This window comes from Schistocerca cancellata, chromosome 2, assembly GCF_023864275.1.
Source record: "Schistocerca cancellata isolate TAMUIC-IGC-003103 chromosome 2, iqSchCanc2.1, whole genome shotgun sequence".
NCBI classification, from domain to species: Eukaryota; Metazoa; Arthropoda; class Insecta; order Orthoptera; family Acrididae; genus Schistocerca; species Schistocerca cancellata.
The window spans coordinates 635,752,945-635,770,252 of NC_064627.1; the positions used below are offsets into that span (position 1 = coordinate 635,752,945).

At 41.0% G+C, this 17,308-nt stretch overlaps 1 protein-coding gene and 1 non-coding gene across 5 annotated transcripts in view; one reads left to right on the plus strand and one right to left on the minus strand.

Annotated features, from left to right (window-relative positions):
• LOC126162305 (pleckstrin homology-like domain family B member 1) overlaps nt 1-17,308 on the plus strand; it is a 1,095,423-nt gene that overhangs the window by 714,001 nt on the left and 364,114 nt on the right. The window lies entirely within an intron of this gene.
• On the minus strand, nt 12,591-12,664 carry Trnas-cga (transfer RNA serine (anticodon CGA)). Its single transcript has one exon. It is a non-coding gene; the product is annotated as a tRNA-Ser (tRNA).

Sequence of the window (17,308 nt, forward strand, 5' to 3'; positions counted from 1 at the left end):
AAAATGGGCTGCCATTCCCCAGTAAACCTTCCAGCACCTGAGTGAACGAATGCCTGCGAAAGTGGATGCTGCCATCATGGCTAAGGGTGGGCCAACACCATACTGAATTCCAGCGTTACCGATGGAGTGCGTCACGAACTTGATGTAATTTTCAGCCAGGTGTCCGGATACTTTTGATCACATAGTGTACATGTTGCAGAAAGTACGAGAAGTGTTGCCCTCGATTAGTTCTGGAACGTGGGTTCTGCGGATTCCATGAGTAACTCTCTACGGGATGTATAACGCCTGTCTTGCATAGCACTACAGGTGGTTCACCGTTTCAATGACACCCTCTCAGTGACTAAACGAAATCACGAAGAAAGTCCGTATCTTTCCGTTGAATGTTCTCTATCTCGCTCGTTAATCCATCTTGATAAGAGTCTCAGACCGTAGAATAATACTCCTTACAAAGATTTTGCAAGTGAAGTCTTTGTTTCACCTCACTTTAATTTCTCTAGCATTCAGTCAATAAACTTCTTCAGCGTTTGTAACAGCAACGTCAGTACGTAAAATTCTCCGACGTTTCAGCCACTGTTAAAATGGGCTTCATCAGTCTATTTTGCTGACAGTAGGGTGTTTCGAGCATTGATGTTTTAAGTACCTTCTTGCTTCCCACTGTTCAAGAACATTCCGAGGATTGCAACAGTGGCCAAAACGTCGGAAAAATTTTATTGAGTGTGAAAACGACGGAAGCCTACGATTATATTCTTTAGGATTCTTCCAAAAAATATGAACATGACATTTGTTCTTGGTTACACCTATATTTGTGGCACTGACGTGTGTAATTCGAACTTATTCGGAAATACTGAGACTGTGCTGGTTCTTTCTTCTGAGAAGCAGCCTGGCTCCGATGAGTATTGAGCGCTCCTCCAGAAGAAATGTAAAACTAACCACCTGTAACCACTGTCGAAACAATAGATGGCGGGAGAGAGTGCTATAGTGTAGAGCGCTATGGTGTTTATTGGTAAGCCGGCCGAAGTGACCAAGCGGTTCTAGGCGCTACAGTCTGGAACCGCGCGACCGCTACGGTCGCAGGTTCGAATCCTGCTTCGGGCATGGATATGTGTGATGTCCTTAGGTTAGTTAGGTTTAAGTAAATCTAAGTTCTAGGGGACTGATGACCACAGCAGTTAAGTCCCATATGCTCAGAGCCATTTGAACCACTTTTGTTATTGGTAAGGGCTGTTAATCCATACGGTAAGAACTTCTGATCAGTTTGGTAACGAATCCATTACGTTCACTCACAAACTCGTGTCCACAAATGGCTTTTCCTCGTCCCCATCCCTTTTTTTTAGCAATTTATTAATGACTTCTGCTTAACGGAACTACAACAAAAAATTTCATTTGGAAGTATAAAACAAATTTTGTCTTGTATCTAGAGTTCTTTCCGTAATGTGAATGGAAAAACTCGTGACTTCGGGACACATCAGTTTGAACAGAACATTTTTAAAGCTTCTACTCCTCCTCCTCCTCCTCCTCCTCCTCCTCGTGATCGTGGTGCCATCATTGTGTTCAGCCAGTTGCAAATAATTCTGAATAGTTCTTCTGGAATCTAATTTTTTTGATGTTGTAATTGTATGTATGAGTAATAATCATTGAAAACGGATGATCGATTGTGAATTACGGAAGTAGCTGTGTGTACGGTCGTCCACATCGCTACGTCGTTTATGGATTGTGGGTATAGTACGAGTATCATTTGCGGTCTTACAACTTCCGTTACGTCCGTGAGCTTTTGGGTTGAGCAGTCTATGATCGCAAGTCTCCGGATCTCAGATGCGGTTCCACAGGTGAATCTTTGAGTTAACGTATCAACGAGATCAAATGTTTCACATGTGAAAGAGGTGTTGAGGTGAATGTTGCATAGTCTTTCGTTGATGATCATATATCGTATGGCTTTAACTTTAGATGGTAAAACTTAGTTGTTTACTTTTTAACATGTTGCAGCCCTGTCAGCAACTGTGATAAATTAATATGTCAAATTCGCCTCAGTTGTTACTGCTCTTTACCCGAGTTTCAGATAGTCATCTAACCTTCTTCAGAAGCATGAAGTCAACTAGTACATGCCAGAATAAGGCACGGTCAAAAATAAAAAGCTAAAGTAGTGGGCCAGGGGCTGTTGCTCAGCTAAGTAACGTAGCTTGACGTGGTACCCTGGTACTTTAGCTTTTTATGTTCGACCGTGCCTTATTCTGGCATGTATTAGTTTATTTTATGCTTCTGAAGAAGGCTAGATTACTCTAGCTGAAACCTGGGTAAAGACATTTCGCAAATGAGACGGATTTTTGACATATTAACTGTAAAGTTCGTCCAGATGATGATGCAATTTATCTGTGAGTAGATTTCCTGGAGATGATACCTTTTACTCTGTTCGTTAAAAGGTCACCAATTATTGTTTATTTAAGATGTGCTACGATTGCGGTTATTGTATATGCAATGAGTGTTCAGGCTTCTGGTATCGTTGTTATGCCGACCAACGGTTCCATGTTCACTGGCTCCCATCTGCCACGTCCTTTATAATACAATGGTTCACGTTCCCGTGATTTTTGTTGTCCTTGGGTCTTAAACTATCTGGACCTTTGTGTAATACCTCAGTCGCCGTGATCGCTGTGCGGATGATCCACACAGCTGTGGAACACTAGAGAAAACACAGCTCAAGGTATCCCGGAGAATTGTAACCTGCTAAGTGGGACGCTAACAGCTGCCTCTGCTACAAACAGCAGTCACAGTTTAGCAAATAATGATGCTACCCAACAGTGGCTATTTTAATGGCCGAATTTCATTTCAGGGTCCCCGTACGCTATGCATGTAACTTTAAAGTACTATTTCGTGTTATTTGTTATCCATCACGTATAGAGGGTGTTACAAAAAGGTACGGCCAAACTTTCAGTAATCATTCCTCACACACAAAGAAAATATGTTATGTGGACATGTGTCTGGAAACGCTTACTTTCCATGTTAGAGCTCATTTTATTACTTCTCTTCAAATCACATCAATCATGAAATGTAAACACACAGCAACAGAACGTACCAGCGTGACTTCAAACACTTTGTTACGGGAAATGTTCAAAATGTCCTCCGTTAGCGAGGATACATGCCTCCACCCTCCGTCGCATGGAATCCCTGATGTGCTGATGCAGCCCTGGAGAATGGCGTATTGTATCACAGCCGTCCACAATACGAGCACGAAGAGTCTCTACATTTGGTACCGGGGTTGCGTAGACAAGAGCTTTCAAATGCGCCCATAAATGAAAGTCAAGAGGGTTGAGGTCAGGAGAGCGTGAAGGCCATGGAATTCGTCCGCCTCTACCAATCCATCGGTCACCGAATCTGTTGTTGAGAAGCGTACGAACACTTCGACTGAAATGTGCATGAGCTCCATCGTGCATGAACCACATGTTGTGTCCTATTCGTAAAGGCACATGTTCTAGCAGCACAGGTAGAGTATCCCGTATGAAATCATGATAACGTGCTCCATTGAGCGTAGGTGGAAGAACAAACTAAAATGAGCTCTAACATGGAAATTAAGCGTTTCCGGACACATGTCCACATAACATCTTTTCTTTATTTGTGTGTGAGGAATGTTTGTTTCCTGAAAGGTTGGCCGTATCTTTTTGTAACACCCTGTATAAACCTGCGAAAAATTAGAAGTTTGTTTCTGGTCTGAACAATTGTTGCCGTTTGCGGCTCGTGAATCTGATTTTTTCAAACGCTATACACCCTGACGTCACCCAAGTGTCAGTAGCAGGTGTTTTGGGCAAAACGAGCGCTTTCCGTACTTGTCCGTACTTGTCGTGACCAAGTCATATTATATGAGACACCCAGTGTCAGAAGACGTGAAGGTATTGGTACTTTTGGAATGCAGTGTGCCACGGCTCCAAACTGCAGCTTTGCCTCCTGCGTCAGATGCCGTGCTCTACAACCTGTGAATCATAGAAGTTACCATTTATCTACTAGTTAACAATATTTGTGAAGAGTCGTAGCATTCAAACGTCTTTCGCTATGAAATTCAAAAACCACGGTACGCCCCCAAGCGACTCGCTTCACAGGGGACGAAAATTAGCAAAGCCAGAGGAGCACTGACATTAGACATTCAGAAGCATGGAAAAAGGTCATTTTTGTTTCAAATGGAGTGCAAAAACTATGTGTAATTACTTATTTTTATTTAACGATCCCAGGGCACTTTTTTTCCAACAAGGTGTGTTGGAATCATAAAGAAAGGAAAGCTAATTTGGTATGTTGTTTCTGGGATCAAAAACCGTAACTGATTCGTGCGCTGTTTAGATATGAAATCGGAGGTGCGATATAACCCAGCTCTCGCACCGACTTAACGGCGATCAACATGAGCTCGCACTCAATCATCGAGACCTATCACCGGAAGATGGGCATCCAAGGACAAGCGTGGGCAGTTATGTGGGACATGGACGCTATGAGAAACTGCCGAAATTGAATACCATGTAGAGCGAGTCTCAATTTATATGCCTGAGAAAACGCCGCTCGGTTTTGGTGGGAGAAGGCGTATTAGTTGGTACCTACAGAAGTCAGGGGCAAAGTAAGACTTACGCACTTGTTTGGTGGACACATTAATATATTGACTGTTCGAACTGCTATTCAGAGCTATCCTCTGTGCTGTAGAGTGCTTCATACTACACCGGTGTTACTTTAACAATTTTCCTGTTGAACCAGCGTTGGTAAATTTCTTTATCTAACAGTTATTTTTCTGCGTCAGTTTTGAATCATGTCGATGATTTATGAATATTATTTGAATTGGTTGCTTAATGTATAGTGTATTCATGATAAATTCCAATGTAATTTTAGTGTCTGCTGTTTTCGTTGAAGCCATTTGGACGTTCTCGTTCATATTTTATTCATACATTCTTTTGTGGAACTACCCTCATTAATCTCATTTTAAAATGTAGCTACGGACACTGCTAAAGGTTTCTGTCTGTCTATGTGCAGTTATTCCTGACTATCGAGCTGGAGCTTGATTTGTTGTTTATCAGTATTATTTGTGCTGGCTTTGCGTAATTAACTGTACTGCTTGTTGTTGAAGCCAGGTTGCCATTGTTCAAAAATGTTCAAATGTGTGTGAAATCTTATGGTACTTAACTGCTAAGGTCATCAGTCCCTAAGCTTACTCATTACTTAACCTAAATTATCCTAAGGACAAACACGTACACCCATACCCGAGGGAGGACTCGAACCTCCGACGGGATCAGCCGCACAGTCCACGACTGCAGCGCCCCAGACCGCTCGGCTAATCCCGCGCGGCTGCCATTGTTCTTTAAATTTTATTTACACATTCTGTACCATTGCCCATTTATTACACGGCGTTTTTATAGTGGCTCATTTCTTATTCTAATTGGACATATAAATGTTATTGAGAAGTTGTCAACTGAAACGTTTTTCTCTCTTTCCTGGTACTATCTGAGTTCAGACTGTGCTTAATTTAATTTATGTTGAAACAAAACGACCAGAGTAGGTTGAAAGTCTGCGCAAAGATGTGATTTGAAATCTCGAGTTAAATTCGTAGATTTCTGATTCTGAATCTATACTGTTGATGTGCTCGCATTCCTTTGTGCTCCTAAGACTTCATATGTTAAGGAAATACACAGTCTCAACATCGAGTACCTTTTAAAATAAATTTCTCTCTGATGGATAAAGTGGTTTTTTGCGACCTGTCAGTTTACTAGTCCCAGCTATTCACTTGCTAAAATATTTCAGTACTTGCAGTAAATCAAGCCTCATATCTTCCAAGCAACAAATTACTCTCTGTCACCCGTAATACTGCACTCTGGCAAGATAGCTTAAAAAAGCAATACCTGTGTAACATCACTTACAGAATTGTATAAAACTTATATTGAAATAGTATGAGCTTCCTTTAAATGTTAAGTATTTTTGGTAGTAAATTCCATTATATTCAGTACATCAGTAATATGGACACGCAGTTCTGTTCTTGTCGAATGTGAGGTGTTATCAGCCAATTATTAATCCGGTGTTTCAGTTCTGTCACATGTCTTGCTATTTTAAAAAGTGTTTATTTACGTTATCATCTCTCATGAACTACTTTTGCCACTTTTCCACCCCCAAATAATATAAAAATATTTTCGTTATTATAATAAAATACGGCATTTGAACCTCCATCAGGCAAAGTTAGTACTTAACTTAGAATTAAAAAAAAAAAAACGGATTGAAAACGTTTTATTGGAGAAAGAAAATGCAAAATTATAAAATATGAAAATTGACACAGTTTAACAAGGAACATCAGTTAGGTACAATTTAAGAAACAGTTTTCGAAAACATACAATCACGGAGAGGCTTATATAACGTAGGAATATTTTTCACCGAGAAAAGGTATACAATACCAACTTACTTTATAGCAGAAAGTTCTACGTTTTTCTTGTATGCTGTAACACATGAAATTACGTAATATTTACAACAGCTTTAATGGTCAAAACAGTGTGTGTTCCTTCAGACATGTTGTAATGTAAGATACAGTGTAAGTAGGCTGTTTAGGTTTTTATGTTGGTAACACCACGTAGGGCTCTGTAAGAAAATCACTGACTGTGCTGTGTGCAGTCTGTGGCTGGTTTGCATTGTTGGGAATTTTGCTATTGTAGTGTTGGGAATGTTGGATGTGAACAGCGCGTAGCGTTGCGCAGTTGGAGGTGAGCCGCCAGCAGTGGTGGATGTGGGGAGAGAGAGATGGCAGAATTTTGAGAGCGGACGATCTGGACGTGTGACCGTCAGAAAGAGTAAATTTGTAATACTGGATATCATGAACTAATTATATATATATATATATATATATATATATATATATATATATATATATATATATATATATATATATATATAATGACTTTTGAATATTATTAAGGTAAATACATTGTTTGTTCTCTATCAAAATCTTTCATTTGCTAACTATGCCTATCAGTGGTTAGTGTCTTCTGTAGTTAGAATCTTTTATTTAGCTGGCAGTGTTGGCGCTCGCTGTATTGCAGTAGTTCGAGTAACGAAGATTTTTGTGAGGTAAGTGATTTATGAAAGGTATAGGTCATTGTTAGTCAGGGCCATTCTTTTGTGGGGATTATTGAAACTAAGATTGCGTTGCGCTAAAAATATTGTGTGTCAGTTTAGTGTTGATCAGAATAAGTAAAGAGAGAAATGCCTGACTACGTTCAGTTCTGCTCAGCTGTTTGAAAATCAAATAACGTAAGAGGTTTATCAGCACAGTAATTCATTAATTTTTCTAAGGGGATGTTTCAACAGACACTGTATAAGCATAGACATCGTAATAGTCATTTATATCAAAAGTTACATTCAACTCCCCTCATTCGTGAAGAGTGCCACAACTCATAATGTGCTGCCCTTGTTGAGTGACCCATGCACACCTAGTCGTACTAATAGCAACGCTGAAGCGACACTTTATTGCCGTGGCGAATCATAAAGCAGCCTACAAGAAAACTGAATCGACTGCACTGAAGTGGACGAATTGTGAGATAGATATGTAATGTTTTCAAGAAACACTGTGACACTTCAACCGTATTTTTCAGTGACATAGCTAAAAATTGCTATCTATTGGCCTGCCACTTTTCTTGCCGGGCTGCTATATGTCAAGGTCAATCTAAGACATCAAAGCGCTGTTTCCGACGAGTTATATTGCGCCCCCCCCCTCCCAAAATATCTATTTTCTTTTATTGATAACATCGCCAACGGTTTCATCTATCAGGATAGATACTGAGGAACTTGGTTTTTTGAACGGAATGACGAGGTACAATGTCATTTGACAGCTCTTCAAAGGGAGAGGCCTCCTCCTGACGGTGCTAAACCATGCAGTGAAACTACAGGAAAACTCAGACAGAACTTGACGGCTGAAAAGGCGAAGTTTACAGCCAGAGAACGGTTTCCGACCTATTGTACAATGTTAATATGGTAGTAAAGGTGAAGCAGTGCCGTGCTCTTGACATTTACAACACTTACTTCTTTTCATCGCGAGACATCGACGTCAAGTGCTGAAAAGAAATGGCGGTACTTCTTCGCCGATAAGTAGAAAGGCGCCAAGCTTCCCAAGAGCAGTGAAATTTTCCTATCATCTGGCAGCAGTACTCAACATTTTGTTGAAACTACACCGACCGCTAGTGATAAGAGCTGTTCGGAAATATGTTATGCGCTGCATTGTATGGATTTTCTACTTTCATTTACAGTGTGTCATCTATCTTTTGTTTCTGCCAGTGCTTTGTAAAGTATCTATTCTGTTTACATTTTTCTGTACGAGGGACGGTCATGATGTTTGATTACCTCAAAAAATTCTAGTTGTTTTCATAAAATTTGCTGTTAATCGTCTTTCATTCTTCAACGCGACACAACGATGGGTGACGCTGATTGCAGAAGCCTGCATTTTTGCTGTTCAGGAAACATTACACTTCGAAAATCATCTCAGCATCATTTTAAAAACGCCCATCACGCAATGGTTCCTCCAACCGAGCAAAGAGGACGAAGTCGGTGGATGCCTGAAAATATAAACTCAAGTTTGAAAATTGTAGGCTTGTTGTATGGTCGCCGGTATTCAAGGACTCCGCAAACAAACGAGAAAGCACTTAGATTAGTAAGTGTGAGGTCCCTGGATCGGATCTCGCTCAGATATTTTTTTCCATTCCGATGTAACTTTACTCTAAAAACAGATTTATTAAGGCTTTGCAAATTATCAGCTTATAATGAATCATATATTATTTTCATAATCTTTACCCTGAAAAAATTAGGATTTCTCTGCAAAGTTTTGGAAGTAGGTACCCTTTATACTCATATTCGGCGTTCATTACATGTTGCTATATGTGCTAATCAATTGTTTTCTATATTTCTGCATTGAATGTCGTCCTGATTCGCGCCGACCCCTATAGGTTACACATTCTACTTGCCACAAATTACCTGGTTGATGTCATCCTGGAAGGCACAGCCTCTACCCTAGAATGTCCACCCCTAAAGCAGTTTGTTTTTCCTCGGCACGATGGCATCTATTAACAGAACAATGAAAAGTGCCACACAGCTCACAGTGTACGTTCGTGTTTCGAAGAGCACCAGGACGCAAAATTTTGTACATGGCTGCACGTTCAGAGACCGTGAATAGTTACAAATGAAAAGAAAACAGCCCTCGGTCACTAATTTTTAACGAATTAACCGGGTTTCATCACTGCCAGGAGTGTCTTCCTCAGAATTTAAATCAAAGCATGGTCTATAACATGGTCACATACGTTTTTAGTCATAATTCAGTGACCATGTTATAGACCATTCTTTGATTTAAATTCTGAGGAAGACACTCCTAGCAGTGTTGCAACCCGGTTAATTCGTTAAAAATTACGAGCGAGGTCTGTTTTCTTTAAATTTGTAGCACCAGGACGATTGTACCGTACTTCCGTGGCCATCAAACTCCCCTGATTTAACCCCAATCGAGAGTCTAAGAGAACACCTCACCCGGTAACTCTAGCGCAGCTGGCCAACGCACTGGATTCGGCATGGCTCCACATCACTTTCAGAACATCACTGATACTCTCCGTGGTCGTCTCACAATGGTCAGCTCTGCAGAATACGGTTCTTCGCGCTTTTGATAGTCACATTAATGTGACTGGTCAGTCTATTAATCGTGTCCGGCTGCTGTTGTTGACTTTTTTGTAAGAATTAAACTGTACTTAATCACTCAGCACGTCACATGTGAGAAACTTCTCTGTAATGCTTTCTGCTTCCTCTACATGAATCTCATAAATACGAGTTGCGTCATGTTTCGTGGGTGGTGGTGGTGGTGGTGGTGGTGGTGGTGGTGGTCGACCTATCAGATATGAAAAGCGACTGACTGTGCTGATTCGTTTGCGTATGCATAGCTAAGTTACCTGGTTTGTTGGGAATGTAGCCTACTTATTGCCATCAGTTTATTGTTTACTCGCTGCAGAAGAGACTGTGTAACATCAAAGGATACCAATTGTGAAATGAGATTACTGATTAAATCTTTACGCTCAAAATACAATAATGAAATTCAGTACCAGTGCTGTCTAACAATATGCGCCTACCATAGTGGCTCAAGGAAAAGTGATGTAGTGGTGTGAGTTACGCCACTCAGTTATTAACAATAATCATAAATGTGCTGGAGAACGAGGGTGTGTGAACGTAAAAGTGAGGGAAAATTCGTCGCTTTAAGTTCTCCAGAAATTTCTCGCATTTCTTTGTTGGGAATCGTAACGGTATCTCCAAACTACATATCGGAGGCAGTATGCACAATGGGTGATAAAAATGCACAAAACAGCGCAGTCCACGGAACAAAAATTTGTGTACAATATTTTTGAGCGTCTTGTTTGATACAGCGGAAGTGGACTGCATCTACACGTTTGAATAAGGCCAGGAATTGAATAAGGTCTGGGCGAAACCTGGAGAGGAAATTCGATGTAGAGCATGTAACGATTCACAAAATCAAAATCGGCAATGCAGTGTAAGTATAATTTTTTTTAAACATGAATAAATTTGTAATTTTTGTTCCCGTTTCATTACTGGTTGACCGCTGATGGCATGGATATAGAATTTTGAGAAGCACTAGGTGCAGCAGATTTTATTTGAAAAATATTATTTCTAGTCACTTGTCGAAAAGAGTAAATTTTACGGGATGGAGTCAATACTTTCTACGATGCGCTGAATATCGTGGTAAACCCGAAGCGCCGAGACCGAGTAGCCATAGCGGTGGTTGCGCGTGCGGCGAAAACAGCTCGTAATCCCGTAACTGGTTTGTGTTAAGAAACGCCTGGTTATCAATTTAGCAGTAACGACCGATACTCCCCTTTCCGTGCCTGAGGGAGAAACGATTTGTCGAATTGAGATGTGCTGTCACTCGTGCAGTACTTTCACTAACAGCTGAGAAGCAGCGGGTTTACAGTGCCCCATTTATTTTTTACTATCCGTTATTATAGCCCCGCAATATTGACAGAAAGAGAACTGGGTCCTCTCCAGCTTCACATCTTAGCCGGATATATGATATATGCTTCTGCTGCTTTACGTCCTCAAGAGAGACACCCAGTCTCTTTTACGACTGCGGTCAGAATGTGCGTTGCCGAGTTGGATCAACTGCGAGCCGCTCACTCACCGAGCGAGCCGACAAGAGGTGACACGGCGGTGCAGGGTTCCGCTACGCAGCCATTAATAACGCGTTTACGTTCCGATAAATTTATACGAGGCCGCATTCGTCCGGGCCGGACTTGACGCCCCATGAATATGAAACGCGGCTGGCTGGCGCGGTACGGGTGGTCGTCGGCGCACGCCGGCAGCGGGCAGTCGCCTCTCTGGCGTCTCGTTACGCAAGCACTCCGCACTGGTCACAGCAAGCCGAGCCAGTTGATGAACTCCTGAGGTCTTACCGTACGCGATCAGTGTACCGTTTCCACCGTGAACGGAAACTTCTGAAGCATTGCACACTCTTCGGACTGTGGTGCGTCTTGTTACCTGCTGTTACTGATTCGATATACGGAGGGAGGTGGCAGAGTGTTTAACACATTAGATATTTCGAATGAGCCGGACATCTTAATGTTCCCTGAATCAGTCTTCCACTCTGTAGCAGACTGTGCGCGGCTTAGTGAATTAAAACCGTGTACCGGGACTTGACGTTTGGAAAGCGGAGAGACGTACTAGTAGACGTAAATATGTCTTGGGCACAGTTAGGGATGCAAAAGGAGGGAACTAGCTTTGCGGCTTACCTGTCAGCTTTAAAGACATTTAAATCCAAACATACTCGACGTATTCATGCTTTTAATCCATCCCCACAAATTTTATCATCCCATAAAAACTTTTTAACTCTAACATAAATGCTTTAGAGCCATATGATTATATGTATTCTTTGCTATGCCTGGCGAATCTTCTAGATTTTGGGCACAGGATACGCGACTTTAGCCCATAAATTGTAAGATACAGGTGTCCTAACACGCAGCTAAGAGAGTGAAAAAGCGCAGATATGTCAAGGGTTTTTTAATTAAATGTCTTTGAAGATGCCAAGTAAGTCGAAAAGCTAATTCCCGTCTTTACATCCCTAACTCTGCCCAGCACATACTCGCCTTATTTGTGCTATGACAGGAAATTTCCCATACTGCTTCCCAACTTCTACTTTTCCATGATTTTGACATTAAATTGCCACAATTTGGCAACAGATGGAGATTTTTCTTGCCTCGGGTGACGACTGATCCGGTGTAGGTTTCTTTTATTTTCTTTCAACCATGTTTCTTTTATCGTGGCAACGTATAATGCTTTCACAAAACAGCAAGACGCCCCTTAATTACATGTTTTGGTCTACCTTCTTACAAAATTTGAACCGATTCGACCAAGTTTGAAATCTAGCAACGGCGCGCGTAAAAAAAGCCTCTCAAAAGTGGATTCGTTCGGCTGGTACCTGCCCGAATAGCCGACTGCGTTAACGCAAGATTCGGGACGGCAGGCCTGCCCAGGATTAACGAAAATGCCAGAATGAGATTTTCACTCTGCAGCGGAGTGTGCGCTGATATGAAACTTCCTGGCAGATTAAAACTGTGTGCACCGACCGAGACTCGAACTCGGGACCTTTGCCTTTCGCGGGCAAGTGCTCTACCATCTGAGCTACCGAAGCTCAGGACCGGGCGTGACCTCATGTCGTCAGCTGTCTCTAATGTTGCCTCTACCCATACAAAAATTCTGACTCCTTGGAAAAAACGGGAAAAAGAAAAAGGAGGAGAAGAATTATTATAAAATACATTAATTTTAAAAAATATATTCCACAGCCATGGATTTCAACAACCAGTAAAATGCACAAATAAGACGAATTCGTTCGTCTCACTTTACATGCGAGAAATTGAAGGAAATGTAATATGTAATAATTTAGTTTGTTTAACGCAATAATGCACTGGAAGGACATCACTTATTATATTTCTCCAGTTTGTTAATACGTCCTTTTTTATACCTGAAAAATTTTTATTTATAAATTGATAACCTGAACAGCGAAAGCGTGAAAAAGCGATCACTTCTGACTTTTTCTTGTGTAGTGTCCGTGACTATAGCGCACAAGAATAAATCGAACCGGCGGAGGTTCAAGTCCTCCTTAGGACAATTTGGGTTAAGTAGTGTGTAAGCTTAGGGACTGGTGACCTTAGCAGTTAAGTCCCATAAGATTTCACACACATTTGAATAAATCGAACGTGATTTGTGTGGCAAGCTGATAGACTTATGCAAAAAATGATATTCGCGCTCGTACTTACCGATATTTGAAAGAGAGTGGTGGAGGACTTATTTCAGACTGAATACTTCTTACACTGCCATGAAGTGTAAGTTGACCAATGATTTAACACGTTCACGTACAAGTATGCTGAGACAGTTGTTTCGCCGACGGTAGTCAGTAGCCTAACAAGCTGAAAATCGGCTAATAGTAAACATTAGTGGGACTAAATGCAGTGTGTTTGTTTTTAATCTTTAAATGTGAAACAAGCTACAGAATAATCCATTAGCATGAAGAATGCAATCCAAAAGTCTCGTTTGAAAATCAACGTGCTCGGTAGCGTTCAGCCCGCATCTCGTGGTCGTGCGGTAGCGTTCTCGCTTCCCACGCCCGGGTTCCCGGGTTCGATTCCCGGCGGAGCTGGGATTTTCTCTGCCTCGTGACGGCTGGGTGTTGTGTGCTGTCCTTAGGTTAGTTAGGTTTAAGTAGTTCTAAGTTCTAGGGGACTGATGACCATAGATGTTAAGTCCCATAGTGATCAGAGCCATTTGAGAGCCGGTAGCGTTCCCAGACTGTCACTTTGTGTATCAACGACAGCGCGCAGTTTCTTTGATATCCAATTCTGTACCCTGTTCCTACTTTCACTTACAGACAAATGAGTCACTACAACGTGGTTCGTTACAGTAAACTCTCATTCTAATCGATAATGGTCATAAAATTTTCACAAAATACTTGAAACATCACTTCAAACATCGATACTGTACAAAGCGCTGTGAAGTGCATGATAGACGGTACTGTACATCGTAGCACTTATTAGGGCTTTTCCCCTTTCATTTACGCAAGGGCGTGGGAAGAATGATTGCTTAAGTGTCTGTGTGCGCGCAGTAAAAGTCTAATATTGTCTTCGTGATCTCTGTGGCCGCGATATGAAGAGCGTTGTAGAATATTTCTAGATTCATTACTTAAAGTTGTACGAAACTTTCAAAGTAGGTTTTCACGGAATAGTCTATCTTCACGCAACCGTCAGTTCAGTTCTTTCGGCCTCTTCTCTACTCTCTCCCATCGGCCAAACAAAACTGTGATTATTTGGTACAGGTCCCCCACACTAGAGCAACATTCTTGGATGGATAGCACGAGCGATTTGTATGCGGTGTCTTTTGTAGATTGACTATATTTCCTGAGTATTTGGCCACCTGTGGTTTAATTTTTAAACTTTCTACAACTACTGGAAGAGTTCATTAACATTCAGCTCTCAACTATCACTTTTGTTGTCCGCATCTCGTGGTCGTGTGGTAGCGTTCTCGCTTCCCACGCCCGGGGTTCCCGGGTTCGATTCCCGGCGGGGTCAGGGATTTTCTCTGCCTCGTGATGACTGGGTGTTGTGTGATGTCCTTAGGTTAGTTAGGTTTAAGTAGTTCTAAGTTCTAGGGGAGTGATGACCATAGATGTTAAGTCCCACGGTGCTCAGAACCATTTGACCCATTTATCACTTTTGTTTACTGTTTAATCAATTTATACACTGCAGCTAAATTTTAAACCTGGTAAACACTATATCGTGTGATTTTTCTGCTGTCAGATCAGCTCATGGTACAATTTTTTTTCAGGGTCTTTATCCGGAAATGTAAAGACACTATAAAATCTTGTGTTTAATAACTATAGTTTACAATTCACATATCCAGTTCAATTAATTCCGTTTCTTATTCTTTCAGGTGAGTGACCCTTGGTGCAGCTGTAGTGAAGTGTCTTCACCGACGGTTAGACGTAAGACTTATTTTCTGATATTTACATCATGAATTAGAATGATACTCTTGAGTTACCTCAAATGTAAAAGATTTTTCTTTGCAAAATGTTAATTAGAACTGTTGTTGGACTGACATAAATTTGTTTCGCGAGAAAACTGTAGCGACAGCTCACAAAGTGTACTAATAGCGATACATTTACATTACTTTTATACGATACTATGAGAAACGAATCATAAATGTCAGTTGCTTTTGTAGGATTAAATAGACGGTAAGATAAAATCAGCACAGAGACGAACTGGTAAATTTTATAATGAATACTATCTACCTATTCATTTCACTTGTCAGTGCATTCCGTAAGTCTTCATTGTTCACCACAGATGCTATTCGTTTCATAAAATCAATCCGACGTTCTTCCATTCTGTGCTTTACCATCTGGATCAACTAATTTCTTCGTGTACGACTTAGGACCAAAACACACTACGCTGCTCATATTACTAAGGAATTGTTTGTCTTGACATATTGTGCGCGATTGTATTTCGACCGGGGATTGTGCCTTTGCCGATTGACAAGGATAATTATGAAAAACTTAATTAATGTTTTGAGAGAAGATTGAAACATTTCACGAAAAATTGTTGCTAGCTATGTAAACGAAGTGTGAAAAAGTTCGTCCCATCCAGTCCTAGATATTTTGCGCTACAAAAGTTCCACTGGTGTAGAAATTGAGGGATTCTTAGTTACTTGTTGAAAAAATTAAGAAAATATAAAATTACAGCATACATTAAACATTTTCGATATATATAAATCTTAATTTGAGGGGTGATCTGAAAGCTCCCGTTCGAAGGCCGCACAGTCCAGAATCGTTATGCCAATCAGGCAAAATAGCCGTGAGCATTGATGTAATCGTCCCACTGACTCACACGGTGGAAGATATCCTTCTGGTAAAGCACCGTGTCCTGCTGCGTAAAGAAGTCCATAACTGACTGCTGCACATCCTCGTCCAACAGAAATGCACGCCCTTCAAGCTCTTTTTCAAGGGTCCGAAGGCGTGATCAGGACTATATGGCGCCTGCGCGTGCCGACCACTTGAATTGGCATAACTTCTGCTTTACGCTTTTTGCGATATGAGGCTGTGCGTTAGCATGAGGCAGCAGTAGTGCTTCTTATTGCAGTTTCCCAGGGTATTTTGCCTTATACCTGCTTATACGCATATACCCCCACCATAGTCGCGCTGGGTTGCATATAAGCTGCAGCAACGAACTCAGAAACTTTTTGATCGCTCCTTATAATAATCGAATACCAATCAGTATTTAAATATGTCATACTTTACGCTTTCTGAACAATACTCAAAAATAAAAAAGATTTGGAAAAAACGATGAAATGTTCGGAAATCGTTTGTCTAAAAGCGAGGTATAAAACAGATTAGAGAAACATTTGACGCGCATCATTTTCTTTACATTATTTAGAGCGACATTCAAAGGCGCATCAGATGTTTCTCTAGTCTGTTTTATATGTTACTTTTACACAAATCATTTCTGAAACATTTCACCGTTTTTCTCATTTTTTTATTAGTGAGTGTAATAGCGCCCCCCCCCCCCCCACACACACACACACACACACACACACAAACAAACTTCTGTGGCCTACGTAGGAACCTCGGATGTACTTGGTTCTTTGTATATTTATCCATCTCGCTGCTACAAGTACCTTCTGTCGTAAAACTGTTTGCCCCACCAGAAATAAAAAGTGGCTGTACAATGAACGCTCCAGCGTACCTTACAACGTTCCCATCTTGTTGTCCCCCCCTCCTACATATAGCACTTCCAGATTTTAAGCCAACTGTACCTATTTGAGGTAGTGGAAAATTCTAATAACCCGCTACGTTTACATACCGAAAAATGACTACGTTCACTATCGTCGTCTTTGTGTCAATTAGCCATATGACGGCGAGGTAGCAGCGATTTTGCCATAAAACAAATTTATTTCTAATCATAATTTAGTATAACAACGTTTTCGGTTGTCACCAGTTTCGAAATCTAATTCGTCATTGCTGTATGTTAAAATATCACAGAAATAGCATCGCAAATTTGTGATAAGACAGGAGCATTTCAGGAAATTAAGAAATATATGTTGTATTGGAACGTTCACCGTATAACTATTGCCGCAGATAGAGCACGATGTTGAAATTACTGTTTACACACACGTCGATGTGCAGCGACCGTTTCTTCGTAAATATTCAAACCAGCTAGACGTACTTTTGCACTCTGAGACATAGTTGCGGGTATCAACACTAACATTGACTTTGTGGATAAAAGCCTGCGCA